The sequence below is a fragment of the Macaca nemestrina genome, chromosome 9 (assembly GCF_043159975.1).
Source record: "Macaca nemestrina isolate mMacNem1 chromosome 9, mMacNem.hap1, whole genome shotgun sequence".
In the NCBI taxonomy this organism is placed as follows: domain Eukaryota; kingdom Metazoa; phylum Chordata; class Mammalia; order Primates; family Cercopithecidae; genus Macaca; species Macaca nemestrina.
In genome coordinates, this window is record NC_092133.1 from 119,812,744 (window position 1) to 119,833,582 (window position 20,839).

At 39.1% G+C, this 20,839-nt stretch overlaps 1 protein-coding gene across 18 annotated transcripts in view; it reads right to left on the reverse strand.

Moving 5' to 3' along the window:
* LOC105480028 (KIAA1217 ortholog) overlaps positions 1 to 20,839 on the reverse strand; it is a 910,528-nt gene that overhangs the window by 422,967 nt on the left and 466,722 nt on the right. The window contains exon 1 of one of the 18 annotated variants that reach the window (XM_071070363.1): positions 8,760 to 9,185. The exons of the other annotated variants lie outside the window; for them this stretch is intronic. The gene's annotated coding sequence lies outside the window, so the exon portion shown is untranslated. Of the gene's footprint in view, positions 1 to 8,759; positions 9,186 to 20,839 lie in introns of those variants that run through there. 18 annotated transcript variants of the gene reach the window in all.

Consider the following 20,839-nt stretch of genomic DNA (forward strand, 5'->3'; position numbering starts at 1 on the left):
ATTTGTCAGGAACATGTCTCAAGGCAGTAGAAAAATCATAGGATTCCAGGGATAGAAAGGGCTTTGGATTTTTATTATAACTTTTAAAAAGTCTCTAGTCTCTCAATAAGGAAAAGCAAAAGACGTTTGCATGATTTCAGAAAATATTCTGTGTTTCTCTGGAATAGACTCCCTGAAAATTTTTTCAAGGTAGGATATAAACCCTCCCCAACTCCACCCTATCTTTTCTCAACACACCAGACTGTGGCTGCATTTATTTTAAAACTTCAAAGGAACACAACTCTCCAAAGGTTATATAGTAAGGCACTTAGGGTTACATTAGTTTAATACTTTTCAAGCTGGTTTTTGGACAGTCTACATTTGGACAGAAGCTAGCAGGAAAGTTTTTTGTATGGCGAATATGATTTGTTTTAGGTCAAAAGGTCAAAGAAGAACTTTTTGTTCTGCTTTTTCTTTTTCTTAAAAAACCTGAGAACTTTCCTACTATAAACACTTAGAAATAACTGAACAAAAAGATATTTTTTCAAGTGTTTTATTGGACTTGCAAAAGGAGAGAGAGAGAGAGAGCAAACAAAAAGAGAGACCCAGGTGTAAGGCACAGAGATCTAAGAGCAATACAATACAAACTGATATTGATCTGCATTAAGGGGACTTAATGGGTCTCAGTGACCTAGAAGCTTAGATTTAGATTCTCATGTAGTGGACATAAGAGAATAGTGAAAGTGTCCAAATAAATGGGCACCATAATGATGCCTATCTGTTTCTATATAGATGCCAAGAGAAGGGAAGAGACAGTATCACTCAGAATTTATAACCAGGGCTATGTGGGTAGTTCAGGAATAACTGAATTAAGAAATTAGCCTAAGGATTCACTTAGGACATGAATTAAAAACAAATGCAAAATGTCTCTGAAGGGCTAGCTATATCTACTCTGGCTACATATCTGTATACAGTATTCCCCACTGAAGATGAGCTCATAATCCCAAATTACAAATTACATGAAGAAACAATCTGCCATGAGAAGAACTGCATCACCAGAAACAATAAATATGGGACTTTGGATCCTAAGAAGTTTGGATAAATGAACAAAAGAACAGATTATCTAACGTGTTTTAAGTGACTAAGACTAAAGGCATTTATACTATATGAAAAGAAAAATAAATGGTATTAAAACAATACATAATCTAGAAATAAAAACTATAGCAACTGAATGAAAAACTCAATGGATAGGTGAAACAGCTGTTCAGACAAAGTTAAAGACATAATCAATGATCTGAAAGACAGGTTTAAGGAAACAATTTAGAATGTAATTTTATAAGAGGATAACTATAAAGTTAAGAAACAGCATAAAACAAAAAATTCAACATGTTTAATATAAATTTCTGAAAGAGAATAGAATTATAAATTGGCAATATTCAATGACATATGCCTATACATTTCCCAGAATTCATTAAATATGTGATTACTTTGAGATAAGGAGAAATGAAGATTAGTACAGATCCACAATGAGCTACATTGTGGCAGAAACTGCAGAACAACAAAGACAAAAGAGACCTTAAAAGCAGGCAGAGAGAAAACACAAGTTAGCTACCAAGAGGTAACAAGTAGGCAATAGTAGACTCTGCAAAAGCAAAAATAAACGACAGTAATCAGCAAAATGTTTCCAAAAGGATGAAGGAAAATAACTGCCAATCTAGAAGAATATATCCAACTAAATTAATGTCTGACTATGGGGGGTATTTTTAAATTCATATCCTTCAAAACTGAAAACTGTTTCTTTGGAAAAAAATAAGCCTAAAGGACTAAATTCTCACTAGACTAATTTGAAAATAGAGAGAACAGGAAATCAGAAATGACTATTTGTATTAGTATGAAAAAGTGACATGACCACAGAAAAAGTAGAGTTTTTAAAAGAAAATATCAAAAACAACTTTATATCAGTACATTTGAAGATCTAACCAAAATAGTGAATTCATTATAAATGTAGCTTACAATTACATGAGAAGCAATACAAAGTCTTAATTAAGCAATAATAGAGGAGGTGAATTGATAGTTAAAGTCTATTCACACACACACACACCCACACACACACACACACACCCACAAGGCATAGGATTCTTTCAGACGAATCTTTACCAACTAACTTTCTTTCCTTTTCTTTTCCTTTTTTTCTTCTCTTTTCTCTTTCTTTCTTTCTTTCTTTCTTTCTTTCTTTCTTTCTTTCTTTCTTTCTTTCTTTCTTTCTTTCTTTCTTTCTTTCTTTCTCTTTCTTTCTCTTTCTCTTTCTTTCTTTCTTTCTTTCTTTCTTTCTTTCTTTCTTTCTTTCTTTCTTTCTCTCTCTCTCTCTCTCTCTCTCTCTCTCTCTCTCTCTTTCTCTCTCTCTCTCTTTCTCTCTTTCTTTCTTTCTTGACACAGTCTCGCTCTGTCACCCAGGCTGGAGTGCAGTGGCACGATCTCAGCTCACTGCAACCTCTGTCTCCAGGGTTCAAGCAATTCTCCTTCCTTAGCCTCCCAAGTAACTGGGACTACAGGTGTGTGCCACCACATCGGCTAATTTTTGTATTTTTAGTGGAGATGGGGTTTCACCATATTGGCCAGGCTTGTCTCAAATTCCTGACCTCAGGTGATCCGCCCACCTCAGCCTCCCAAAGTGCTGGGGTTACAAACATGAGCCACCATACCCAGCCAACAAATCTTTACCAACTTTCTAAGGAGAGGTAAATCTAACGTTGTAAAAACAGTCCCACAGAATAGAATAAACCAGATAATCTTTCCTGACTCATTTTATGAGGCAGGATAAAGTTAACATAAAATGAGTAAGTCTCATTTATGAATATAAAAATTCTAAGAAATGTTAGCAAACTAAATTTAGAATGGATATTTTAAAAAACTGGGATCAAGTAGAGTTTTTCCCAGAATAGTAGAATTATTTAATTTTAGAAAATTTATTAGTATAATTTACCAATTAATGCATTAAAAGAGAAAAAACAAGTTCATCTCAATAAATACAGAAAATATTTGATAACATGAAAAACAGTTTCTTAATAAGAACGTTGAGCAAGCAAGGAATAGAGGTAAGCTTTTTATTAACCCAATAAAATACATTGTATGCTAAAATTCCAAGGGAATACCATCCTTAATGGTTAAAGTCAGAGGCATCTCATATTAAATCTAGAAAAAGATAGGATGCCTGTTATCAACATTTCTATTCAACATTGGACAAGAGTTTCTAATCATGATATCAACAAGAGAAAAAGAAATAATAAAAATATATAAATGTTACTAAAGAATGAACAGAATTGCCATTATTTGCATATATAATGATTAATTTAAAAATAGAAAATAATTTACAAACTTCTAAAACAAGTAAGCTGTCCAACATGGTTGGAAACACAATAAACTAATAAATTGTACTGGGGCAATTGCTTATTCATACCAAAAGAGATAAAAATCAGGATAATACATGCCATCATATAGAAATACAAATCCTAGATAAAGATCTCATTTAGAAAAAGCAAAACACTTAAAAGAAAGCATAGAAAAAGAACTTTATTAAACTATGTGGAGAAATGTTTCTTAAGATTCTCCAAAGCACAAAGTATTTTTTATCCATAAAATAAAATATTGACATTTAATTGTATTAAAACTTCTAACTTCTATATGATAAAAGCCTAAATAAAGTGAGGAAAAAGTCATTAACTGGGGGTAGACATTTGCAATTCATATATTACCCCCTTCAAAATTACTGCCCAGAATACTAATATATAACATAGTTCTCAAGGGAAGGCTCAGTAACATTATATAAATATACTCAACTTCACCAGTAATCAGAAAGTCCTTACACCTAAGAGATTAGCAAAGAAGAATGTCTGATAATTCCAAGTGTTGGAGAAGCTATGGAGAAACAAATACATAACCAGTGGATCTTAACCCTAATTGTATGTTACAGTCACCTGGGGAGCTTTACACAAATACCATCTTCGAGTCTCCAGAGATTCTGACTTAATTGGTCTGGGGTGGGACTTAAACACTAGTAATTTTTAAAAGCTCCTTAGGTGACTGTCATTGGCAGCTAGAGTTCAGAACTTCTGCTCAATAATCAAATAAACCAGTACAGTTTGTAGAGCCATTTAACAACATCCAGTAAAGCAAAATATGTGTCCCCCTGTAAACAACTTCTAGGAAATTTCCCTCAAGAAATTCTAGCACATAGCATGAAAGACATGTACAAGGAACACTGCAGCATGGTTGTAATGGCCGAACTGCAGGGACAACCCACACTTCCCTCAGTAGAAAAATGGATAAATCAACCTTGGATTATTTATGCAACATGATACTATCCTGCAATTACAATAAATGGACCTATATATAGGTAGCAATATAAATACATGCCCAAAAAAATGTTGAATGTAAACAAAATAACAAAAGAATGTGGACGATACTTTATGTATTTTAAAATTTAAAAACAAACTGTAGTATAACCACAAATAGATACAACAAACAGACATGAATATGCCTGTTATAACACACACACACCACACACCCACACCCACACACACACACACACACAGTAAAAATGCCAAGATACTAAAATACACATGGAAAAGTTATGCAGCAATTTTAGGACAATAATTACCTTGGAAAGGAGAGGGAAGAGAAAAGAATAGTACTTTTGCTGTATTTATAATGGGATTCATTTTATTTTACAAGTTTTCTGAACTAATATATACAAAATAACATACATTTTTGGTGGCGGGTTTGCAGATGACATATTATTTTTGTATTATGTTTTGTATTATTTTTATATTAAAATATTTAAAAGAACAATGCAATTGGCATGACCATGGGGGGAATGCTTCATTATTGTTTAATTATTGTAAAAAAATAATATTTTTAAAACATAAAAACTCAAAAGTAAACAAAAAAAAAAAAAGCATTAGATTTGGAGGCCAGAGGCTAGAATTCTCATTCTAGCTCTGCGGCTAATTAGTGAAGTTTCATAAACCATTTTGTTATGCTGGCTTTGGTTTTCTTATTCGTAAAGAGGAGTCAGATAAGATGATCCCAAATCCATTCTAGTTTCAACGTGTGTGAATCTAAAATTGTGAGAGGATAGTATTTCTGAATTTGGTTTTTCTGTCTCGTTAGATACCATCTTCAAAGCATATAATCACCTGGTCGCAGTACATTTGTTCTCCAATGTAATCATGGACTATTCTGATATGTTTAATATTTGATCATATCACAGCACTATTCACAGTAGCAAGGACATGGAATCAACCTAGGTGCCCATTAATGGTGGATTGGATAAAGAAAATGTGGTACGTATACACCCTGGAATACTATGCAGCCATAAAAAAGAATGAAAGCATGTCCTTTGCAGCAACCTGGATGCAGCTGGAGGCCATTACCCTAAGTGAATTAATGCAGAAACAGAAAACCAAATATCACATGTTCTCACTTGTAAGCGGGAGCTGAATCTTGGGTACACATGGACATAAAAACAGGAATAAGAGACACTAAGGACTCCTAAAGGGTGGGGGGAAGGGCTGAAAACTTCCTATTAGGTACTATGTTCACACCTGGGTGATGGGATCAGTAGAAGCCTAAACCTCAGTATTACATAATATACCTATGTAACAAACCTGCACATGTACCCTCTCAATCTAAAATAAAAATTGAAATTAAAAAATAATTTTAAAAATTGAACACAAAACATCAAGATAGCCACACATTATGTAGTTACATGTATGTCTGTATCTAACACACCCACCCCCATACCCCTTAGTGATGCCCCAAGAGATATTCAGTAAATAATCATTGAATATGTAATAAAGGTGGCAAGTTAACCTAAAAATGCACCCAATAACCAAGGTTAGAAACAATAGAAAAACAAAGGAAAGTATTACTAACCCCCAGTGACTTCCCTTCCCATATTTACAAACTTATTTCTTCATTCACATGTTCACTGATTATTTAATATGCCTTTTGTGCTGAAAAATCATCTACAAATCAGCCAACCTCTATTTGTCGTATACTAATACAATTTTCATGACAGTAGATGTTACAGTAAATTTTACTTAAAACTTGTTTTATGACAGCAAAAAATTTGACATCTCCCTCCTTTCTGGCAATTTGAAAGACTTCATTCTATCTTCTAAGTGTCTTATTTGCTCCCAGTGAAAATCTAGTTCAACACAAACAGCTAAAACACATTTGTTCACTAACATGCTATTTTCTCCCAAGAATGTCAATGCTTTAAAGTAAAAGGGCTTAATTATTCCCATAACCCTGCAGAAACTGAAGCCCAGAAAAGCATGGTATGGGTGAAGTTATACTTTACATAGAGGTTAACACAGAGGAGAGACAACTGAAATCAATTTCCAACACCTGTAGCACAAACTCACTGCTGAAGTCCCAATGTCTGTTTCCACTTTACCCCCACCCTAGGCTGCTACCTATGCTAGGCTACCTGTTTTCTCCTAGAAATACTACCCATGAGTGAAGGTAATAGAGAAGGGAGCCTGGACAACCCACAGCCTTGGGAGCTAGACAGTTGAATGAAAGAAACAACAACAACAAACAAAAAGAATACAGGATGCCAGTGGATAGGATCATTCTTGGATCTTTTTTGTCCCCTATCCATTGAAATATGTGAATGAGCTGCCTCTATTACCTGCATTACACAGGTAAAGTAAGGAGGATTTAATGTGATAAGTGTCACAGAATATTTAGTATCACACCTAGCAAAGGATGGCAGTCAATACTTGTTAGATGTCATCATCATCTTCCTCATGATCATCTCCTTGTACCACAGGATGTGGCAGTTCAGATATGACTGGAATATCGGTTTATAAATAAGCCACTCAATGCAAACCATTCTCTTTACAAATGACAGCTGCCCCAGGGTTCCACAGATGACCTGATGCCTTTTGAAATTTAGCAGTATAATTTCTATTGGAGGAAAAGAGGTCATACGGCACATTCTCATTTAGCAGGCAGAAAACAGGCCAGTTAAAGACAGCAAAGTCTACTGAGCATTTTCTTAACTGGTTAAGGAGGAATGTGCCAGGTAGGACAACTCCTAGTCTTCATGGCTCCCTTTTGTAAAGGTGGCGTGCCAAGATCACCATAGCTGATGGGTAGCTAGCCAGCAATCATAAAAGAGGCTATAGGGGCAACATTATGTCCCATAGCAAGAAGCGCGACTTCTTAAACATAGCTACCCCAGAAAGCAAGCAGTCCCTCTGAAAGCAACCACTGTTCTGTATGGCAAGAACGAGACTCTCATTTTATTTAATTTTTCACTGTTCTTAGATTCCCATCCCCCTCTCCCAAGGGTGGGTTTGTGGCCATCCAAGATTATACTATTGCCACAAATGCTCTCAAAAGTGGAACTCTGATTCCCATTGTTCACAGTGGGACTTTACCCTTGGACTACATCTAGTTACTACACCAACATGTAGGGGAAATTTAAAGGGCATCTATAGATCTGAAATAACACACTCTCCTAAGTGAAAATAACAGATGGCCTGGCAGATAATGATCTTTAACTGAAGGGCTAAACAGTAACAAGGCCGGTTCTGGGAGCACTTGGCTATGGCAACGGATGATGCATAGGAATCATGTTTCTTGGAGGTCAAGGCAGACAGCATCTATAGAATAGGGGAAGCTGGAAGAAGAATGCAGCACCGTACTTCCACGGAAGTGGGTTTCACCCATTGTCTTTCTCCTACAGACATGCTGGCCTGTAGAGAGCCTTCGCACAGGTGATGACTTTTGTGACTTAGGGGACCTGGGACGTGTAGGAAGAACAGATCATTTTTATGTTAATTCTTGCACAGCCATTGGCCAGATAGCACATTGAAGCAGTCATCTCTTTCCCAAAATGACTGCTGGGAGAGGTAGCATGACCCCTCCAATAGCAAACTTTAAGGATTTACAGCTACTACATAAGGATGAGAGGGTAAAGGGATGGGTGGTAGATGTTAGGAGCCCCTAAGGGAACAGGACACTCTGGGCCCTTCTAAATAATCTCTCTGATTTCCTGTGTACCCTTCAACCACATATAGCTAGATCAGCCTCACAGCTCTGGAATCCCGGAGTTCTGAGGAGGCTTCAAGACACACACAGCCGTAGCTCAGCTTACTAGTGCAACCCAAGATATTAGCAGTTTGACATATTTTTATGTTTCAATGCCCTTTTGCTAAGGAGTTGTTTGTTTTAAAATTTTTTTACACATTTGCAATATGATTTCATGGCAATTTCAAAAGGAGTTCACAAGAGTTATTGTTTTAGCTAAGTTTCCTCTCTAGATTTACAGATCCTTCTGCAAATGTACCTAAATATTCCAGAGAATTCGACGAAAGTTGAAATCTATTGGTTTGCTTGCTAGGGCAACAATGCTCTTTTCAGAAGAGACTTTTGCTTGCTCATTTTCCTATTTAAAATATCGTTTATATTACTGGAGGAAATGAGGCAAAAGATATTCACGTGAAATGTTAATGAAATCAAATGAGTCTCGACATCAAAACATAAACATTACTATAAATATTGCCTGCTACCTGCTAGTACCGAACAGTGTTCAGAGCAGAAAACTCAGTATCTCATCTTGTAAGTAATTTAGGAGTTGGCAAATCATTTTACTCACATTTATAGTATAACTGATAACTTCATTGACATTATAATATGCGAGAAAGGCTGAGTAGGGGATTAGGAAGAAAGAAAAGAGAAAAAAAAAACAAAGACAAAGTACTTACTTTCAGTGATATTTTAAAAGTAATCCTGAATTTCAAATTAGGCTTTTTTGCTCAAAAAGAAAGACTCATCTACTTCTAATCCCTGGGTCCTCAGGGTATGCTTCATTACTCAACAGGACAAATCTTTGAGAAATCTTCCTTTTATATTTATTTCTTCAAATATCCATGCTTTACTAGAAGTAGTAAAAAACAAAGCTGCCCTTAAAAAAAAAAAAGCAAATCTAGGATGTAAGTAACAAAAGAAAAAGAAATCCTCTCCAAGTCTACACTCTAATTCAGAGTGTAACCGTCTCTGCTATCTCCGTTTGAAGGCGTCCTCTTGTATTCCTGGTGACATTTCTCATCACTCAGCCCAGTGCTGTTTTACAGCAACGTGAGGATGTTTGAAGAGAAATGAACTCATTCTCTGAAGTCCCTTGTAGTAAAGGAAAACAGATGGAGGATTTCCTGCTGAGGACTCCCTACCGAGGCACAAATTCGAGGGGGTGTGGAATTGACTTGTTAAGGCGCTCAGTTTTCTAGGCTCAGCAGAATCAGCTCAGCAATGAACCCACACGTGCTGCCTCTGCGCTACAGAGAACTCTGTCATCCTGCGGTAACTCCACCAACAGCAAGTGGAGGAGGCGGCTGAACGTTTTAGGGCCCTGTTTGTCATTATCCCTATTTCAACCACATCTTACCTCAGGACCAGAAAAATGCACGTAAGGACGTTTTGCTAGATTCAGTCTTCTTTTCCATGACTTTCATTCTTTTTTTTTTTTTTTTTTTTTAACTGTTATTTGAGGCTCAGGGGTACATGTGCAGATTTGTTATAGAGGTAAATTCATGTCAGTGTTTGGTACACAGATTATTTTGTCACCCCAGGTACTAAGCAAAGTACCTGAGGGTCATTTTTCCTTCCTCTTGTTTCTCCCACCCTCCTCCCCTTTCTTGGCTTTTCCCATTCATTTTCCAGGTTTCTTATCTGATATAAGCAGTTTCCAGCTCCACGCATTTTGTGAGTGCATTCCTAAAGATTAATTTAAAATGTTATCAGCATTTTCTTTCTCCTGCCACCTTTAGTTTAAAAACAAAAACAAAACCAGAAATAGTGAATAGCCCAAAGCTCTCTTTTTAATTTTTATTTTTGAGACAAGATCTCACTCTCTTGCCCAGCCTGGAGTGCAGTGGCATGATCTCAGCTCACTGCAGCCTCAACCTCCTGGGCTCAAGTGATCTTCCCACCTCACCTCAAACTCCCGAGTAGCTGGGACCACAGACACACTCCACCAAACCCAGCTAATTTTTGTAGAGATGAGGCATCACCATGTTGCCGAGGCTGGTCTCGACCTCCTGGGCTCAAGCAATCCTCCCACACTGGCTCTCCAAAGTGCTGGGATTACAGGCATGAGCCACCATGCTCAGCCCCAAAACTCACCTTTAAAAGCACTATTGGGGCCGGGTGCGGTGCTGTAATCCCAGCACTTTGGGAAGCCAACACGGGCGGATCACCTGAGGTCAGAAGTTCGAGATCAAACTGACCAACATGTAGAAACCCTGTCTCCACTAAAACTACAAAATTAGCCGGGCGTGGTGGCGCATGCCTGTAATCCCAGCTACTAGGGAGGCTGAGGCAGGAGAATTGCTCGAACCCGGGAGGTGGAGGTTGCGGTGAGCCGAGATCGCGTCACTGCACTCCAGCCTGGGCGACAAGAGCAAAACTCCATCTCAAAAAAAAAAAAAAAAAAAAGCACTATTTGGAGTTATTTCCTTTCTTATCACCAAGAGTAAGAATACTCCTGCCCATCAGAGCCCGATTAATCTAACAAAGCAGTAACCATGTATTAATTTCAGTTATCCTAACAGTTCATTCTTAACTCCATAACTATCTTTCATATTACAAACTTGTGTTAAACATCCTTCTAGAAATAAGTACCACACAATCTTTCTTTCCATGTGTCTTGGAGCAAGAATTAATTTTTGTGGAGTAAAAGTTTCCACAAGCGCAGGTGAGTGACAGTGAAAAATTAAGAGAGGTAAAGAGGTTTATTAGGAAGAAGAGTGTAAATTGTGTGTGCAGAGCTATGGCTGATCCATATGAGTGGTGAGGACAAAAAAACTTCTATAGACTCAATAAAAAATTTAAAAGTCATCTAGAAGGATGTTCTACATCAGGGATCCACAAACTATGGCCTATAGGCCAAATTAGGCCCATTGCCTATATTTGTAAATAAAGTTTTACTGGAACACAAAAAAATTGAGAAATTCCTCTGTAAAGGAACAGACAGCAAATATTTTAGGCTTTGCAGACCATGTAGCCTCTGTTGCCATATTGTCTATAGCTGCTTTCCTGCCACAACAGCAGAGCTGCACACTTATGACACAGACCGCTTGGTCTGCAGAGCCCAAAATATTTGCCATCTGTCCCTTTACAGAGAAAGTTTTCAGACTCCTCCTGTGTATGGGAGAGGGTCACCAGATAACTGCCGAAATTTTTGGCCTTTTCTTTCTGAGCTGTGCAGTCAGAGATGTATCACCATAATTATATTCATAGATAATTCCTATCATTCAATGCCCTCCCACTACTCCTGGGGCAAGTGTGACAAGGGGGCTTCCTGGAGGCCTGGGGTGTGGGTAGAACCCCCAAGATCCCAGGGGGGCAAGATGGATCAGATGATGTAACAGTGTTGTAGGATGACACAATCAGAGAAAGAATCCAGACACTGTCAACCAGGGAAGTCAGAGAAGCAGGTCTGAGAGTGAGGACTGGGAAGCACAATGAAGCCATAAGGGGAGGGCAAAATAATAGAGATTAGTTACAAGTGAGTAAATGGAGTATGACATGGGCTGAAGCAAGCTGGTAGGACTAAGACCGTGAGCAAAAATAAAAATGAGGCCACCTTCTTTCTAGTGGCCCCGTGGAAAGCTGACTGTACCCTGCTGTGTTCCCTGGACTGTTCCAGTTTTAAAACTGAAGGCCCTGTATCCAGGAACCTCCCCAGGTCCAAGGAATCCAGATGGTTGGCCATCCTACCTGGTGGCGCCATGCAAGAAGCATGAAAGTCAAGCTTTCCCAGTGCTTAGCATCTTCCATCCCTAGAGAACTTAAACAAGGAGCAGGAAGCTGCTCTTAGAGCTACTGGGGCACTGGGGGCCACTGCAGAAAGACAGAGGTCTCTGCTCTCGGTGAGTAAGTGATCTCACTGTGAGCAGGAAGATCATTCGCTGGGAACAGGAAGAGAACAGCCTCAAAATAACCTGTAAACAAGTGTGAGATCATGTGTATTACTGGAGAGTTTTTGGCCTGGCCTTTTTACCCCAAGGCCAGTCTACATTTTTTTCCAGAATAGCTGACCTGTGTGATTTGATGACTGCCAGTTGCCTTGAACTCTCTGCTTTAATTTTCCCAAACTCCATAGCCATCCCAAATAATGCTTCATTTTTAGGTTCAATTTCTTTCATCTAAATAATGAATGCAAACCTGACTTTCCATGAATGTAGCTATTTTTTTAAAAATGCACCAATCTGTCAGTAACAGCTCATCAAGAAATATTTCTTGAGCTCCTGCTATACGCAGGTGCTGTGCTGAGCTTGGGGTAAAGCACTGAGCCAGGGAGGCAAGGCTTCTGGTCTCATGGACAGGAAAGAGAAACACACAAATGTATGCACAGGCTAACTTTAGATTGTGATAAGTGGGGATTAATAAGCAAAGCGATATGTTGTAGAAAAACTGGGCTGAGGTGAGGATTCTATCTTAGGATTAGACAGAACCTTCCTGAAAAGGTAGCATGTTAGCCACATGCTGGAAGCTGAGAAGGAACCAGTTGAGCAGTGAGCTAGGAAAGCTCAAAATCAAAGATAGAGACAGGATGGAACTTGGTATGTTCCAAAAAGCAGAGAGGACACTGGTGTGGCGTAGTGAGCAAGTAGGGAAGCATGAGAGCTAGGCCAGACACCAGATGGTGTGAGGCTCTTGTCAGGATTGATGAGGAAGTCTGGAATTTTTCCAAGGGCAAGGCAAAACTATGGAAATAATCTAAGCAGGGGAATGTGTGTGAACTGATTTGTGTTTTTCAAAGGATTTCTCCAGATGTGCTGTTGAGAATGGATTGGAGGAAAGAAAGAGTGGGAATGAGTGAGAATGTTCACTTGTTAATTTCTTGTGTGTGTTCACTTGAGGGAAATCAGAGGGCAGGGACCCTGTCTTCCTGGGTCAGCACTGTATTCTGATCTTCTAGCACACACCTGGTGCTGAGAAGACACACACATGATTCTGCCAGCTGTCTGTTGAGTGCTGTGTACAGAAAGCACTCAGTAGGCTGCAGCAGGGTGGGTCTGTAAGGGAGAAGAGAACCAATTGCTCTGCAAAAAGTTATCACTTGGGTGGATACAGTAGATAGACTTAGTCAGCATTTTTTGCAGCTCCTTCTGGAGTGCTTCCTTCACCATAGAGCCTGGACAACTAACAAGGACATTCCTCAGACTCCCTTGCAGCCAGGGACCTACCTTCCAGTCTTCAAGAATCTCACAGACTTAAAACTTTCTGCTGACTCAAGTGAGGAAGAGTGATAGGACAGGATGCACCCATGTTGATCCCTTTTGCGGGTGTAGATTATCAGGCCGCCATGGCTCTGAAGCCAACAGCTGGGGCCAGCTTTATGGGAGGTGACCAGAGCAGTCACACAGGACTCCATGATTAGAAGGGCCCCAAGCTTGGCTTAATGCTCTGTTGCTGCTGTCTTGGGTCTTAATAATTGTGAACATGGAGGTCTGCATTTTCATTTTGCACTGGCCACATGAATATGTAGCTGGTCCTGCTAACAGTTCTTGTACCAGCTTTTTCATTCTGGAGAGAGTGAAGTAATGTGTTCCCAAAAGCTAGGAGGCATGGCAGTAGCTTCCGGTTCCCTAGATAATGCATCAGATGGTGAGATACAAGAGTCGACAGCTGGGACAGCAGCTTCCTGGTCCTTGTCTTCCTGGTCACGACAGAGGGCATAGTTCCCCAGCAGCCAGCTCTGCTCAGTGGTGTCATTTTAGGAAGCCACTTTTGGAATCTCAGCCTAGATCCTGATCTTCTAGCCTTTCCAGTGATTTTGTGAGCAAAATTCCTTTTCTGTTTAAAATAGAGTGGATGCTGTCATCTTCTACAATACTCATCCCTAATTAAAGACACTCTTGCAGGAACAAACTGGCTTCCTTAAAAAGCTTTTCCACTGCTTTGTCATCAGATTTGGTGTTGAGATGGTAGAATTTAGTAGCACTTTTGAGATTCCATATTCTAGACATGCTCCTCGTTAAGTAAAGAGCCTGAGCTGTTGCTTACCAGGGATGGACTTGGGCATGTTAGCTACAACCTTAAATTGTGAAGATGCTTTTCTAAAAATAGGCATTTTTTTAGAAAATGGCTATTATTTCCCACTGGTGGACCTAGATGTCTGCAGTCTCCGTTGAATGCCTGTGTGAGAGGTAGAATATGATCAAGCTGTCTGTCCAGGTCTAGGGGTTATCCCTGGCTACTGTAACAGGTTGTCACAAACTGAGTAGCTTAAAACAGTAAGAATTAACTCTCTCACCCTGGAATCCGGGTGTGTCTCTCACCCTGGAATCCGGGTGGGTTCCTCCTGGAGGCTGGAGAGAGAATCTGTTCTGCGCTCCTCTCTTGCTTCTGGCGGTTACCAGCAGGCCTTGGTTTTTCTCACTCAATTCCTGCCTCCTCTGTTTTCACATGGCATTCTCCTGTGTCTCTGTGCGATCCCTCTTCTTATAAGAATACCAGTCATGGCCAGGCGCGGTGGCTCACACCTGTAATCCCAGCACTTTGGGAGGCCAAGGTGGGTGGATCACGAGGTCAGGAGATCGAGACCATCCTGGCTAACACGGTGAAACCCTGTCTCTACTAAAAAAATACAAAAAAATTGGCCGGGTGTGGTGGCAAGTGCCTGTAGTCCCAGCTACTCAGGAGGCTGAGGCAGGAGAATGGCATGACCCAGGAGATGGAGCTTGCAGTGAACCAAGATCATGCCACTGCACTCCAGCCTGGGTGACAGAGCGAGACGCCGTCTCCAAAAAAAAAAAAAAAAAAAAAAAGAACACCAGTCATTGAAGTCAGGGCCAACCCTAATTTAATATGATCTCTTTTTAACCAAATTACATCTGCAAGGCTCAATTTCCAAATAAGGTCACATTCTGAAGTCCTGGGTGGACATAAATTTTTCAGAACACTATTCAATCCATGACATCAGGCTATACACTGGAGCCTATTGAATAAAACAAACCCATCCAGTTCACATAGAAATAAAACATCTTGGCCTCATGACTGTCTGTTCCTGGCTGGTTGAACCAACCGGCTACAGATGTGTGAAGTTAGAAAGACTTAGAGATAACCTTAATTTTGTGAAAGAAAGTAAAGCTAGTTGCATTTTCTTTTATCTTTAAACATGCCCTACTATTCAGGATACCTCAACATATGTAGTGATGTTTTACTTTCTTCCAATGCTTTTGTTTGCAGGAAATCTTAAAATTACAGGAAGATGTCTGTAATTAAATCAAGTATCTTGATGGGGTGCAGTGGCTCACATCTGTAATCTCACTACTTTGGGAGTCCAAGGCAGGAGGATCGCGTGAACCCAGGAGTTTGAAACAGGCCCGGGCAACATAGTGAGACCCTGTCTCTACAAAAATCCAAAACCAAAAACCAAAACAAACAACAACAACACATTAACTGAGTATGGTGGTGTGTGCCTGTGGTGCCAGCTATATGAGAGGCTGAAGAAGGATGATCTCTTAAGTCCAGGAGGTCGAGGCTGCAGTGAACTGTGTTCACACCATTGTATTCCAGCCTGAACGACAGGCAAGACCCTGTCGCAAAACAACAAAACTCAAAAAAACGAAGCCATCTAAAAATACAAACCCCTTCATTTGAAATGTTTGCTGCAAAAATACACCCCTCTGGTTATTTTTTCTGCCTGCAGACATTTCCATAGAACCATCAGCAAAGGACAAGCGTTTATGCAGAGGAGAAAAAGGTCGGTGAAGTTGTTCGAGTGAATGTGGCTTCACTTATCCACAGTGAGGACTTTTTATATTTCACAAATCAAAAAACAACTTAAGCTATTTTAGATAGGTTTTTTTCTAGTTCAATGAGATCTAATTCCTTAAAGCAGAATAAGCAAGGATTTTTTACCCCCAAAATGAATACCTAAAATGACACTACAAAATATAGCCTTAGCATCCTAAAAGAAAAAAGAGCTATCTTTTTTTATGGGCACAGAAGAGAATATTGCATTATTCAACTAGACAAAAAACCATTCCATCAGAATTCTTTTATCATGTTTCAGTGTACATATCTTGCCATGGGAGAATTACCTTTATTAGGCAGCATTGAAGCTATTTATTTTTTTTATTCCATTAATTAAACTATAACACAATCAGTTGGGTTACCCACAGCCAACCTTTGGAAGATTAATACAGGATATTATTCTTTTGCTCATATTTGGCTTCTGCATGGTAATGAGACAGCAATAAAGTTTATGTTCCCATAACGTGTAAGAATTGTATTTTGCACCAAATAGCTAACATCAAATATAACTACTGGTATAAACAAACCACACAATGCGATCATTCTTGGCATATATTAATGTGTCACTGAAAATATTAATACAATGTCCACTGTAGCTAAAATCTGAATATTTAAGTTATAAGAATGCATAAAGAAAAAAATTACTAAAAATATGTCATATCTGAAAAAAATAACTTAAAAATAGATTTTGGTGGTTGGCTATCAAATTATCTCAGTTTTAATATGCACTTTGAGGAAACCAAAACCTGCTCTGCTCTAACCTGAGTATTTTTTCTCCATATAACTTAAAATCCAAATTTACAATGCAGAAACATTTATTGGCATAATGAGCACTTAAACCTTATGCCGTTTTGCCATTGGGCAATATTTCACATTTATTAATGAGTTATTTCTCATAGGGCTGTTCAACAAAGGTTTCTAATCCATTTGATTTAGGTAGAGAAGTTAAGACAAATATATTTTGAGTTTTTTTTTTTTTTTAAGGCCCACAGAAGGAATCAAAGCCAGTAAGACAGGAAAGAAATTATTGGGCAGGATTTTGCATAAATGTGCCTTAATCTAAATATATTTTTCTTCTGTAGCCACATAACTGCAACATTCATTTCACCACTCAAGGGATGCCAAATACTTTAAATTTGTATGTTTTTATTGTTTAATCATAACAATCATTAACAGAGCACATAATAGTGCACACAGGCTCCTTTGAAAAATGAATCTGCATTTTTTAAAACCATTTTTGCTTCCCCACGAGCACTGAATAAAGTGACAGAATAGACTAATTTTAATAATACTTCTCTCATACGGATGACAGAACTCTGAAGATCTGTGTTGCTACTTTACTTTGCTATAATTGATACAAATATACAACTAGTTTGTCTTCAGATGAAGACAGAGATGAACTAATTTACCAACATGGGAAGTGAACTAGGAACCACAATTTTCTTACACAAACTCAAGTAATTAAGACTGTTTCAAAGTCCATTCTCATCTATAGTTATACCAGAGCCACTGGTATAACTTGACAGATTTGTAAACAATTATTAACCAAAAACAACATCAGCTAGGCGTAGTGGTGTGGCTATAGTCCCAACTACTCGGGAGGCTGAGGGGGGAGAATCCCTTGCACCCAGGAGGTCAAGGCTGCAGTGGGCAGTGATCATGCCACTACACTCCTGCCTGGGCAACAGAGTGAGACATTGTCTCAAACAACAACAAACAAACCATGATATCAACAACAATCTAACAGAATTTTTATTTCCATTTTGATCGATTCCAAACCCATCTCAAACCAAATCCTTTATGACTGTCATGTTGACAGCTAGTGAATTCTTCGTATATTTTTTATATCCCCCAAACATTGACTTCTTATTCCTGGTTCTTTTTACATTTATTCCTGGACTTATCTTTCCTTTCACCATTCTTCCTTTCACTTTCAAGCATTTTCTTTTCCTCTTTTTCAACACTCTTCAATTTCCCTTGAATGTCCATCTGGATTTCTGTTGATTTCAGATCCCCATGAACTTACTTCCTACCCCACCCTCCAGTTTCCATCTGTTCATTTTCCCCCTGGTTTTCTCCAGTGCAGTTAATCCACATAGAGAATTATTGACAGAAGGTAGGAGCCATACAAAGATCATAAAGCTGTAGCTCAATGTAAACACTGCTCAGTAATCTATCTCGCAAACATGTTAATCAAAAAAAAGAGACCACAGTTCAACCGAAAAGTTAATAAACTCAATTAACTATATAAAACAAGATAGTTATCCCAATTTGAAAAAAGGCAACTGGGAACACAGACAAAAGAGTTAGTGTCTTTCCATCTGCGACATTAAATAACGTAAGCACCCGTAATGCTGCCATCGTTTGTTTGTTTTGTTGTTACTCATGGTGTTGATCCATCTCTCTGATCATTAGGGAAAGGAGTGGCAAATAAAGTGAAATTCAAATATACCCAGTTTTGGCTGGGCACGGTAGCTCACGCCTGTAATCCCAACACTTTGGGAGGCTGAGGCATTGGATCACTTGAGGTCAGGAGTTCCAGACCAGCCTGGCCAACATGGGGAAACCCTGTCTCTACTGAAAATACAAAAAATAGCTGGGTGTGGTGCCACATGCCTGTAATCCCAGCTACTTGGAAGGCTGACACAGGGGAATCACTTGATCCTGGGAGGCGGAGGTTGCAGTGAGCTGATATTGAGCCATTGCACTCCAGCCTGGGCAACAGAGTGAGACATAGCCTCAAAACAAAACAAAACAAAACAAAATAAAGCACAGTTTTGAGAACATGTTGATTCCTTTTGTCTCCCCCATCATTCATTATTTATTATGTTGCCTAGATTCCCATCTACTTTCCAACTGAGGGGACATATTTAGATCTTGGCATGTTTGAACAGACTTATCAAGTATCATTCGGTGACATGACAATAATAGCTGCTTCTTGAAAGTTCAGATATATTACATCGATTGCATTCTCCTCATCCATTAACTTTACCATTCCATAAAAAAGCCATTGAGTTAGTAAAAGATGACTCCTGATCCTCATTTTTCTAATCTTTAGTTGACTTCAAGGTTTCTTTTCCATTGCTATCCATTTAACTTTTACAAAGGACTCAAGCCACACTTTCCGGGCAGTAAATTCCAAGATGTATTTTGTGAATATGTTTTAAAACTGCAAGTACCACATTTAAAAATTTTCCCTCCAGCTCTTATTTACTATCCAACCTCATATATCTTTTCAATCTTAAGAAACCCCCAGTCATTGAATTCTAGTTAATAACATGATCACCAGGCATCATTGTCTGTTTTTGCTACCGATACATTTTTGGCTGTGAAGTAATCCTAGTTTCTGTCTCTGCCTCAGTGGAGGTTAGCATTTTTCTGAAGATGTGTGATATCCTTCCATTATAAATAATTCCTATGGTTACACAGTTGCTCACACCTAGCATATAAAATAAAATAGCCTTCCTTAGGATGAGAAGTCAAATCTAACAAGTGCAGCCTTCTGGAACCTTCTTGGCTACTTCTTCCCTCTTCCTTACTTTGACCTCTGATGCCTGTTGTGTGCTTGTAGACTCTTCCAGATGAACCACTAGACCTACCTTTACCTGGGCAACCCCATCCTACCACCTACTATGTCACAGAGTAATGTAATCAAACCATTAATATTTCATTTTTTTTCTGCTTCACTTCCTAGTTCTATAACTACAAAAGTGACTTAAAGGTGATAACCCAAGCAGTATTTTGTTAGTACTGTTCTTCCCCTTTGTAGCACTAAGCAACACTTTCATCCCTTGTGTGAGTACAAGGGTCTGTTAAAAGATTCTGATAGTGTTGTTAAAAATTGTTAGAAGATTTGATTTAGCCAGACATTCACTTCCAAGATGGATAATTTAAGACTTGGTGATGTTCTCAAAAGAAGACATACGTGTGGCCAACAAGCATATGAAAAAATGCTCAAAATCACTAATCATTAGAGAAATGCGAATCAAAACCACAATGAGATACCATCTCACACCAGTCAGAATGGCTGTGATTAGAAAGTCAAAAAGCAACAGATGCTGGTGAGATTGCAGAGAAAAGGAAATGCTTAAACACTGCTGGTGGGAGTGTAAATGAGTTAAGCCGCTGAGGAAAGCAGTTTTCAGATTTCTCAAAGAATTCAAAACAGATCTGCCATTTGACCCAGCAACCCCATTACTGGGTATATACTCAAAGGAGTATAAATCATTCTACCATAAAGACACATGCACACCTATGTTCATCACAGCACTATTCACAATAGCGAAGACGTGGAATCAATCTAGATGCCCATCAACAGTGAACTGGATAAAGAAACGCAGTACAGGCCGGGCGCGGTGACTCACGCCTGTAATCCCAGCACTTTGGGAGGCCAAGGCAGACAGATCACGAGGTCAGGAGATCGAGACCACCCTGGCTAACACAGTGAAAACCCATCTCTACTAAAAAAACAAAAAATTAGCCGGGCGCAGTGATGAGCACTGGCAATGGTAGACAACTAACTGCCTCTGCCACCCTTGTGTCCTGGAAGTGGTCACACAGAGCATACCACATACACTGCCACCATCTGATATGTGGTGGGATATTGTCAAAACAGCAGCACAAGGTCCCATTCCATCACAAGGTTCCCGATGTTTAGAATTGGTCTCCAACTTCCTATTAATTTCCACTCTTCTTTTAGGCCTCACTGCCTCCCCACTCTCTGGGAAGGCCTTCCCTGCTTCAATCAAGGCCCTCTTTCCACAATGCATAGCCCAAGTACCTTTTCTCCCCAAAGGCTCCACTCAGGGGAAGTTTCCACATACGTGCATGCCTCGTGGATTGATGGTCGCCATGGCTTCCATTCTAGACTGAAAGCCCCCTGAAGGGAGGAACCTGGTCTTTTCATTTGTTTCTTCACTATTACATCTTAGAAGAATGCCTGGAACAAATCTTGCCTGGAACAAGATTTGCTGAGAAATGAATGCAACTATTCTGCTCAGAAGCAATGCAACCTCACAGA